General features: G+C 40.7%; 1 non-coding gene across 1 annotated transcript; it reads left to right on the top strand.

Moving 5' to 3' along the window:
- Window positions 1-3,015: 3,015 nt before the first annotated feature.
- Window positions 3,016-3,122, top strand: LOC112083275. Its single transcript, XR_002897564.1, has one exon. It is a non-coding gene; the product is annotated as a small nucleolar RNA R71 (small nucleolar RNA).
- The last annotated feature ends 8,439 nt before the right edge of the window (window positions 3,123-11,561 follow it).

The raw sequence follows: 11,561 nt of genomic DNA, 5'->3' as shown, positions 1-11,561 counted from the left end.
AGTGGAGACGACATAAGATAGAGAGAGAGAGAGATTTTGTGGAACCCTAGAGAGTAGGCCTCCGCCGTCGATCCCGAAGAAGGAGCCGCCGCTGGAGAGCATCATCGCGCCTCCACCTGCAACTCTGTTCTTCGTTTTTCTTCCTTCTTTTCTTTAATTTCCTGCACTTTCAATACTTTATGATGCTTTGTTACAATATGTTTGAGTAGTTACCCAGTTGGGTTTAAAGGGATTTTTCAAAGGGAATTTCATGTGTCTTTGCTTATGAATCGATAGATTTAGGATTTTTAATCTTCTAGATGTTCTTCGTTTGCCTTTAATCTTACTGTGTGATTCTTTGCTGGCCACTTAGAAGCCGATCTGATATGATATGAAGCCGAACTAGGGTGAAACGAGCAAATCTTCTATAGGAGTGGAAACCTACCTATAGTTGAGTTGTGAATGTTGATGAGTCTTGTTTTGCTATTGCATCTTCTCCCTTCCAGAATCAGAGTGGAAACCTACTGATTAGGGTTGCGAGAGATAGTTGTTTAGTGCTGCGAAAGTAGGTTATTCATACTTCCGTGCCTCGAGTTCTAGAACATACGTAGTTGATTACCTTTATCACTTGTTTAAAATCGACATAGCTTAGTCCATGAACCCCTGCGAATTACCCTTGATCCCCAACGTTTGTTTTCCATAGCTTACAACCTTCAATTCTATTTGCTTTTCAATCGCTATTTACTTGCCTTCATTCACTTTTGTTTAATCGATTTTACTTGCTTTTATTTGCTTTCGTTTTCAATTGCTCTTTAGTTTTTACTTGCTTTCTAGTTTAGATTTAGTGACAACCAAAACCCAAAACCAAAACCCAAACCTGTTTAGTTCTAATCTGATTTAAGCGTAGCTGTGAATTTGTACTGAAACAACTAAGTCTCTGTGGATCGATACCCTAAGTACTACAGCGCACATCTGTGCACTTGCAGACATTTAGGGGTTATAAATTTAAAACATGAAGCTTAGTAAAACGAAAAACAACACAACCCCGCTTTTGCTCGCATCACTGATCCTTTGATAGCCAAGACCTCAGAGCCCCTTTGTTCCAGTTCCAAAAACCTTGTCTCACGACCAAGTTCTCTAGCATTGTCCATATACAACTTATACCCTTCACTTTCTTCTGCTAAGAGCCCATGGTCTCTTTGTTCTTGGGTTAAGGCAGCTTGAAGAAGGTCCTCAGTATTTAGTTCCTCAAGCAACTCATCAGCCAACTGATCCATTGTCTCCACATAGAAGCATTGACCTTCTATGGTGGGTTTCTTCATCATCTCATTCACATCAAACTTAAGCTTCTCAGACCCAAGTTGAAGCTCTATGATCCCACCTCTCACATCAATAATAGCACCTGCTGTGGCCAAGAATGGCCTACCCAAGATAAGAGGATTAGCTGGTTCCTCATCCATTTCTAGCACTAAAAAATCAGTTGGAACCTCAAAACCACCTATCTTGACAGGTAGATCTTTCAACATTCCAACAGGTAACCTAACTGATCTGTCTGCAAGGATAAGAGAGATCCTTGCAGGTTTGAAGACTCTAAAGCCAAGCTTCTTTGCTATGGAGAATGGCATCAAGCTGACAGATGCTCCCAGATCACAAAGACATCCAGAGAATAGTAGAGGTCCAATGGCACAAGGGAGTGTGAAACTCCCTGGATCAGTCAGCTTTCTTGGAATGGACTTCTTCTGAATGATGGCACTGCATTCATGACTTAGTACCACCATGACTTGAAGCTTTTTAGTCTTGTTCAGAATGGCATCCTTCAAAAACTTACCCATCTTTGGCATCATTAGAAATGCATCAATGAGAGGCATTGTGAGTGGTGTTTCATTGAGTACCTTCTCAAATACAGCTCTTGCCTTGTCTACAAGTTGCTTCTGAAATCTCCGTGGAATTGGGAGCTTGGGTTGGTATGGAGGTGGTGGCACATATATCTTTTCTGGTTCAGGTTCCTTTGCTACCTCTTTTCCCTTTTCTTTCCTTGATTTCTCAGTAACTTGATCATCTTTTCAGGCTGCCTCCCCCTCAGTTTGATCATTGTCCTCAATGATCACTTTGTTGTGCTCAATACCAGGTAGCTCCTTTCCACTCCTCAGTGTAATGGCTTTAGCATATTCCTTGGGGTTGGGTTCAGGCTTTCCAGGTAGGTGGCCTTGGTTCCTTGAGCTTGAGATCTGGTTTTGCTTCAATTCCTTGATTTCCTGTTGCATGGCTGCATTCTGGCTTGCAAATACCTGTTGACCCTGAAGCAGTTATTGCAGAATCCCAACCATATCCGATCACATCTGTAGCTGTTGCTGAACCGGTGGTGGCTGAAACTGTTGTTGAACCGGCGCTTGCTGTTGGAACTGTGGTGGACCTAACCCTGGTGGTGCCTTTTGCTGTTGCTGTTAACTGAAACCAGTACCTTGAAATGGTTGCTGTTGCTGACCAAAACCCTGATTCTGAGCAAACTGATTCTTGGGTTGGAAAGACCCTTGAAAGTTGTTCTTGGGAACAAAGTTCTTTGGAGCTTGAGAATTGGGATAGACCTGGTCTTGTGGGTTAGCTACATTGGGATTCTTGTAAGAGAGGTTCTGATTGGCATTGCCATACTGATATCTCTGAAACTTCTGATTCCCAATGTAGTTAAGCTCCTCTTGAGTAAGACCTTCTTCACTTATGTTCTCAAAGATTTGAGAAGGTTCCTCATACTCTCCTACAAAGTGCATTGGCTTTTGAGTGGTGAATTTCAACTTGTCCAATTCACTCCTCAACTCCTTAACTTCTCTAGTGAGCCTCTGTTCTGAGCTTGAACCTTCAGATCTATTTGATCTGTCATAGTCTTCACCATAACTATCATTGCTCATTGCTAAGTTCTCCACTAGCTCTAAAGCAGCATGAATCTCCTTTCCCAGAAAGTTTCCATAAGCAGTATCCAGCTGGTTTCTAATCTTGGGAAGAGCTCCTCTATAAAGTGTGCTGAGAAGAGAAGCCTCACTAAACCCATGGTGTGGGCATTGGTTGGTGTAGCTCCTGAATCTCTCATATGCTTCACCAAAACTCTCATTGCTGTGCTGAGTGAAGCTAGAGATTTGGTTTCTCAGTTTAGCAGTTCTGGAGGTGGAGAAGAACTTAGATAGAAAGGCCTGCTTGCATTGCTCCCAGGTTTGAATGGAGCCTCTTGGAAGATTCTTCTCCCATTGGTGAGCTTTGTCACCAAGACTGAAGGGGAATAATCTGAGCTTGAAACTGTCCTCAGAAACTTCATTTATCTTTGTCAGGTCACACACTTTATCAAACTGATCCATGTGTTCCAAGGGATCTTCCATTGCCAATCCATGGAACTTTGAGTTCTGAAACATATTCAACAAGGATGCCTTCACTTCAAAGTTGTTGTTTTGCACAGGTGGTGCTTGAATTCCAGCTTCATACTGATGAGCATTTGCCCTGTCATTCTCTCCAACATAGACCTGTGGCTGCTCATATCTCCTTTGCTGGTGTTGGAAGGGCTGATGTTGGTGGTGCACCTGTTTTCTTTGCTGTACATTGGCCTGATGCCTCTGCTGATGAGCTGGAGCTTGCCCCTGGTGGACATAAGCTTTCTGTTGATGCACCTGTTCCTGATAAACATTACCCTGATGTAACCCTTGACCAACTCCATTACCAGCTGCATTACCAGCTCCATTACCCTGAGCCTGTTGCCCCTGAGCCGGTTGCTCAATGTCAACCACATGCTCTCTTTGATCTTCCATATCAGCCTGATCAATCTGTCTTCCACGCCTGTCCCTTCTCCTCCTTGGTACCAAAAGATTAATGTTGTCGTTTAAGGGGAAAGGTGGACCACAGCTTCTTGATCTGGACCTGGTGTTCATGCACGTGAAACTCACAAACAGAACTTGAAAGTAATCAGTAAAAACAAAAAATAAGTACTTGATCTCAAGAACAGATCAGAGCCTAATGCTAAACATTCCACAATTTGGCAACGGCGCCAATTGATAGACAAGACTTTTTAGGTCTTAGGGCTATCAATCCCCTTGTCAAAGTAGCACAAAAGAGGCTGTGAATCCAAGAATGTGGTGATAGACACTAGACTATGTGATCAGTTTCTCAATTCAAGTAAACAGGTGAGGTTTTGATTGATTAATGACAACTAAAAACTTAAAACAAGATTAATGACTAAAGAAGTGATCAAACAAGAACTAAGCAACTGACAAGTGATGTGAATATGAAATGATGGAGGAATGAGATTCTAGACATGATAGTTGGCTAGGGTGCTTTGGTGCTAAACAAGGAATGCTAATGACAATGATGAGACATGATTCAAATGATTAAGAACTCTAATCTAGATTAATCCTCTCATGAAGGTATTAACCCCTACACTAATCCATTTTCAAACCAAATCATCATTTGTGAAATATGAATCAGTGAGCATTAATAAACAGTTCTAAAAGATCATTCAAGCAAATAACAATACATCATCATGCAGCAAATGCTTAAACCTCTAATACAGCTCTTTCAGGAATTTCATCAAACACTTTTGGTGCATGTAATTCCCAGAATCTAGATCTCAAGTGATGTGCAAGGATCTAGCCTAGAGAACAGCTGTTTAGAGAGATGAATCAATGAATCTAGCCCTAAGCACTCCTAATCTAACACTTTAGCACCCTAACCTACACATCTAGAACCTCATTAAGGTGACTACTCACTAATCATACTAATCTCTCTTAAACCTTTGCAAGTTGAGAAGATTGGCATGATTAATGATGAGAAATGGAGATGGAGAAGATGGATAATGATGGATTTGCAGCTTTAAACACAGAGATCTCTCAAACTCTCTTGATTAAACCCTTAAAAATCGATATTACTCTTCTTAGAAGGAGTCTTTTCACAAAAGAGGCAAGAAAACAAAAGGAATAAGCTTAAGTCTTGGGTATAAAACCCTAAAAACTATATATAGGTCTCTAAAAACGAACCGGGTCAGCCTGGAACAAACCGGGTCCTGACCCGGCTTTAGTGGATAAGGTGACGAATGTGCGAGTTGGTCAGGAGTCTCCCAAGTCGCATGCCCAAGTCGCACAGATGAAGAAACAGTCTTGTGAGCCTTAAGTCCCTTAGTCTTAGCCGCATGACCATCTAGGTGTGTTTTGCGAGTCTTTGTGCGATTCAGTCTTCCTCTTCAACTCGCATGACCAAGACGAAATCTGGAGAAGATATGTGTGTGACTTGGTCCTCATGTAATCCCAAGTCGCATGCCTAAGTCGCACAACCAAGGAAAGGAGCTTGGACGAGATAAAACCCTTGTAAGCTCTGCCGCATCACTCTCTCGGTGTGATTTGCGAATCCGTCTGCGGCCTGGTCCTCTTTTCTCATTAACTCGCATGACCATGTAGCAGGGGCTTTCAGGGATGTTTTCGGGGTGGTCTCCATCACTCCCAAGTCGCATGACCGAGTCGGTGTAGATTGCGAGTCTTCATGCGGTTCAGTTCCAGGCTCGGCCAACTCGCATGCTCAAGTCGCATGGTTGTGGACTTAGCATTTTTCTTGCTCGGGAACCTTAGACCTTATCCAGTGATATCTTACTCGCACATCTCAACTCGCAGCTCAACCCCCAGGCATTCATCTTCAGGCGTTGGGAAACCAAGTCGCAAGACTATCTTGCAGCATTCAGGGCTCCTCGGACCACTTCACATTCAGGGGAGAGTAACTTCCACGATACTGGTCTAAACGGTGCGATTCTAGTTTCAGTGGACAGAAGACTCATATATCTTCATCTTTGGTAAAGGGCTCGAGCTCAGGTGATGGTGGAAAGGGCTCCGTTCCACCAGTTCTTTGGCGCGCGTTGCTTTGGTCTTTTATCAGCTCCGAGACATGCACTGCGTCTGATCGCCGTAACTTTCAGCTCAAAGCTCCAAATAAGACGATATCAGGTTTTCTGGAAACTAGACTCGACCCTCTTGATTCTTGATGAAGACACCGGAGGTTGAATCGCATTGCAAGTCCTTCGTCCCACGTGATCAAAGTGAGGGTTTTGCCTGTACCAAACCATCTGTCCGAGTTGCTGTACACAGGTGAGGGCTCCTCCATGATCCCAGCTCCAAGTTGTTCCCAAAAGTCTCCAAATGACCTGAGAACACTCCAAAAATGCAGGACACTCTAGGACCTAATGCAAATCCTAAACAAAGCTAGAACCAAGGACAAACTCTAACAAAACTAGCTAAATGTATGCATGAGACTCAATCTTTGGACAAAAATGCAATCCTAAATATGACAAATTATGAATATATCAGCTGACCCGGTCCAGTAGCACTTAGTATAAATACCTTTTTGGGAGAAATCCTAGGGAATCTGATCTTCTATCTTGTTCTCTCTTTGTTTCTCTTTCCTTTTTAGTGTAAAACGACCTTGATTAAGAGATATTTGCAGATTTAATCATCTAAAAGCTCTTTCTTATCATTGCATCATCTCATCTTTGCTTCTAATCATGAATAACATCATCTCTTGCAAAGGAAATGGTGGGTTCATCATGATTAGTGAGCAGTCATCTTTTAAGCTTCTAGGTGTGTACATTAGGGTGTTTAGATGCTTGATTTATGATTTTTAGGTTTTAGATTCTCATTTTCTCTCCTTAGTTAGCTGCTCATAATGTTAGATTTTTGCACATCACTATGATATAGAGCTTAGGCATTTCTCCACCCACAAGGTGTTTGATGAAATGCCTGAATGAACTAAGCTAAGGGTTTATGCCTTTTCCATCATTAGAGTGATAGTTAAATACATAAATGACATATTAGAACTGTTACTTAATGCTCATTCATTCATATTTCACAAATGAGAATTTGGTTTAAAAATGGATTAGTGTAGAGGTTAATGCCTTCATGAGAGAATTAATCTAGATTAGAGTTCTATGTTAATTGGTTTTGAGATCATGTGATTACTTGTTGCATCTTTCTGTGTAAGATTCAGTGTTCTCTTAAGTAGAAACTGTCTGGTCATCATTAGACTTGAAACTTTATGCTTGTTGATTGCTTGATCTTGCTTAAGGTAAATTAATCTTGATGAAGTGGTTTGCAAAAGGATTATTGTCATGGGAATGAATTAATCTGCTTTTGAAGTCTAGACTAAAGAGTAACAACTATTGCATTATGTTCGTAGCATCATGAATCTATATCTAAAGCACCCTTATCAATGATCACATCTAGAGGTTTATCTTTTATCATTTGCTTAATCATCATCTTGTTTGTTTGCTTGCTTGTTTAGTTTATTAATCATCATTGCTTTGCTTGTTTTATGTTTTATGCTTCTTTGTTACTTTGTTCACCACCAAAACTCCCTTCATTTCACTTGACTGAAAGACTTGTCACATAAACTAGTGCCTACCTACCACACATATGGATTTGATACCCTTTATGCTACAACAGCTAACGGATTGATAACCCTCTAAGAACATAAAATTTTTTAGTTATCAGGTTCACAGGATCGATGATGGGATTCAGAGGTTTCGGAGGAGCAACGATCGCACCTCGATGCGCACTCTTGATTCGCTCTTGAAAGTATGCCACTGAATATCTCCCAGTCGTAAAGTATCCAATAAGGTTTCTTCCTTAGCAACTTTAGACGTTACAGCTGCAGCAAAGAAAAAACAAATATATGATTAGTATCGAGCAATCGAGTCAGAGCAGAACTCAACGCATCCGACTCCTATGCTAACCAACTTTAGAAGACCAAATAGAAGGCAGGCGGTCAAAATCGAAGGACCCAACTGAGTCGGCGTTGATTTTGAAGAAGAGATACTTCTACTTCCACCGATCATCCCGAACCGGAATATCCTAGAATACACTGCGGCCCTTTCCCGAAGATAAGTAGAAGGAACCTGGGAAAGACGAGTTGCTCTTAATAGAGCAGACCTTGTGAAGCTCGTCAATCCTAAAAGGGATTCTCGCCTCTTGCAGCTCTAACCAATAACGCGAGAACGTGACAGACACAATTAGGGTTTATATGGGAAAACGCAAGCTTCAGATCCGCCAGAATCGTCAAGAAGCATGGCGGAATCGGGAATTATAGCCCACATACATCAAAAAACGGCGTGTAAGCTACACAGTAACCCAGATGCACAAACTTTGGCGTCTCTCCTCTCTCGGGAAGCACAAGCTCAATTGCAGTTGGGATGTCGTGAACTCGCCAGAGCCGGTCTAGCTCGCTTGGAGAAACGATTGAAATGATGGGCACATCAGATGATCCATTGAAAAAAATCGAGAAATAGAAAATAGAAATTTTGTAGAGAAATTTTCGGAAAATTGGAGATAAGATTGTCGCCAAATTAAAGAAAAACAAACAAACTCTGTAAAGAAAAAGTAAATGGCATAAAGAAGAGAGAAGTTACCTTGAAGGGAGTGGAAAAGCGTGCAGTTATGACGAGACGTGGGAGTTAGTTATATATATTACTGCTATCGAGATCAACAGAAAATTTCGCTGGATCATATCTGGGCTGTACATTTCGAAGATTCTACTTTATTTCTAAAGATTTGAATTTTTCACAAAGGATAAAATCTAAATCGTCCAGCCCATCAGTTAATCGGGCAGTTTACACATAATCAGTCATGGGCCTTCAAAGCCCAAGCCGAGAATGAAGAAGGGATCTTTTAAGAGCATATTCGCTAAGTATATACAGAGTCAGTCAAGGTGCGGAGATAAGGGTAAGGCCAAATCTCGGAGATCTCGAAGAAGGATAGGAGGTATCGGCCCGCGAATCTCGGAACCGTCAGTCGAGCTTAGTGAATATAAAAGATCAAAAATTTGTAAAAGGCATCTCTTTCTTAACAAAAATACACACTTTGTAACTCAATCATTATTCAATACAAATTCAATTCGTTGAAACTTGTCTTGTCCACTTCATTTTATGTATTGAGCTTCGTGCCCAAGTTCTCCACCCTTTACACAATCAATCTAAATTCTTGAGTTCTGATTTTAGGATCCACATCTACTCGTACTGTAGATTCTATGCCTGTCTAAGTTCCCACTGTGTTACGTAATTCTAATGCTCAACATGCATCATCATCATCTGCTAACACACTGCTTTATTACCATATTCCAATCCATCTGATCAGGCATCATCATCATCTCGTCATCCTGATAGTATAGCCCAGTCTTCAAATGAGATTGTTGATACTTATAGTAATTTGATTTCTCAGACCAAAACGATATGATAGACTAAAACCCCTAGTTACTTATCTGATTTTCATTGTTCCTTTCTTTAATCTCATTGATGTCTTCCATCTCCATTTCACACCACTCCATATCCAATTTCTTCTGCGCACTCTTATTACAAACTTTCTCCAGCTATTATGGCTTCCTTTGTTTTTTACTCTCTGGAAACAGAATCCAAAACTTTTAAATAAGCCATGACATCTGATATATGTAAGGGGGCTGTGAATGATGAGCTTCATGCTATGGAGCTTAATAAAACATGGAGTGTCACCTCTCTACCTCTGGGAAAAAATATAGTTGGCTGCAAATGGGTTTTCCCCATAAGATACAACTCAGATGAAACTGTAGAGAAACATAGAGCACGCTTGGTAGCAAAGAATTTCAAATAATAAGGTTTTAATTTTAATAAAAAAATTCGCCCATTGCTAAACTAACAAGTGTGAAACAGATGACACAAATGGATATCTCTAATGCCTTCCTACAAAGTGAGCTTAACGAGGTAATTTATATGAGTCTTCTGCAGGGTTATATTCCAGGAGACTCTGTGATCTTGCCTCCTAATGCATTCTGCCTCCTTCACAAGAGCTTGTATGGTTTGAAGCAAGCCTTTCGTTAGTGGAAACTGACTTTTACTTCTGTCTTGATCAAGGATGGTTTCATTCATTCTCAATGCATCATTTTATGTCAAAGAAACACCTTCTGATTCTATTTCTGTGCTGGTCTATGTGGATAATATTGAAATTGCCAGCAATAATGCATTATGACATCTCTAAAGGTTGTTCTCTCCATTGCTTTTAAAATCATGGATCTTGGTCCTATCAGATTCTTCCTTGGCTTTCAAATAGCAAGATCTTCCAAAGCTATATCGGTTTGCCAAAGGAAATATACATTGGATGTACTAGAAGATGCTAGTCTTTTTGCCAGCAAACCAAACTCAGTTCCTATGGATTCTTATGTTTATTCGAGCTAGGAGACTAGTACTCCTCTGGATTCTGCTACACCATACATAGAATTGATTGGCGGTTTGCTATATTTGACTATCACTAGGCTAGACATCACTTATGCAGTTCACAAGCTAAGTCAATTTCTCCAGTCACCAACTGATGTGCATCTTCATACAGCTCACAAAATCCTCAAGTAACTTAAAGGCAATCAAGGTCTTGGCCTTTTCTACTCTGCTGATAATGATATTTGCCTTAATGAATTTGCTGATGCTGATTGGGCTTCATGCCCTGATTCTCGGAACTGAACTACTGGTTTTTGTGTTTATCTTGATAAATCTCTCATATGCTAGAAATCACAAAAACAGAAAGTTGTCAGTCGCAGCAGCACAAAGGCAGAATACAGAATTTTGGCTGATGTTACAAGAGAGATAATTTGGTTACACCAACAGCTATTGGGATTCAAAGTCAGGGTAACTACTACAGATAAACTGCTTTGTGACAACAAAAATGCTATACATATAGCCTTTAATCCTGTGTTCCACAAACACATGAAGCATATAGAAATTGATTGTCACACGGTTATGAAGCAGCTCAAGAATGGTACTCTTAAAGCCATTCATGTGACAAGTGATAACCAACACACAGATATTCTAACCAAGCTGCTGTTGCATCCATGACAGTTTACTACTATTCTTGGTCATATGTCTATGTCAAGCCTATTCAATTCTTCTCCATGTCCATATTGAAGGTTTGCGGGGGTGTTTCACTTTGGCTAAATTTGGCAACTTTGAAACTCCCTCAGGCATTAAATCTAGTGTGTGATCCGCACATCCACTCCAAAAGATAGTCGGTCTCTTCTCTCTAAGCATCCTAGCAGCTGATACATTGTTGGTTGCATTATCAGTCACCACTTGCTCTATTTTTTCCATCCCTATGTTTTCTATGCACTGGTTAATGTAGTTGAAGATGAAATCACCAGTATGAGAATCTTTGGAGTTGTCCTTCGAAGAAAGAAAGTATGTACCTCCTCTTGAATTAACACACAAATTCATGATGCTTCTCGTTTTCATGTCAGTACAGGCATCTGTCATCACAGAGCAATCTTCTCTTTCCCATTTTTTTATAAAATATTCAGCTGGTTGATCAGCCATTACACTTCACTTTTTCCGGATTCAGGGGATCATACAGTTTACACTTCACTTTGTCTTCACTTTGCATTTAAATTCCACCGGAGAGCTCTTTTCCACACAATTGACACTTCACTTTGTCTGGATTCAGGGGATCATACAAGAAGCCATACTCCCATCCAACATTGGTTGAGTTACGCTTAAGAGAAGGTGAGTTTTCAGTTGGTGGATCAGCCATTACGTCCCAATCAAGGCAGTGGCTAATGAAGAT

This window comes from Eutrema salsugineum, unplaced genomic scaffold, assembly GCF_000478725.1.
Source record: "Eutrema salsugineum unplaced genomic scaffold, Eutsalg1_0 scaffold_7, whole genome shotgun sequence".
NCBI classification, from domain to species: Eukaryota; Viridiplantae; Streptophyta; class Magnoliopsida; order Brassicales; family Brassicaceae; genus Eutrema; species Eutrema salsugineum.
The sequence above is the reverse complement of the archived record's forward strand: the minus strand, read 5'-3'. Positions and strand labels throughout refer to the sequence as shown.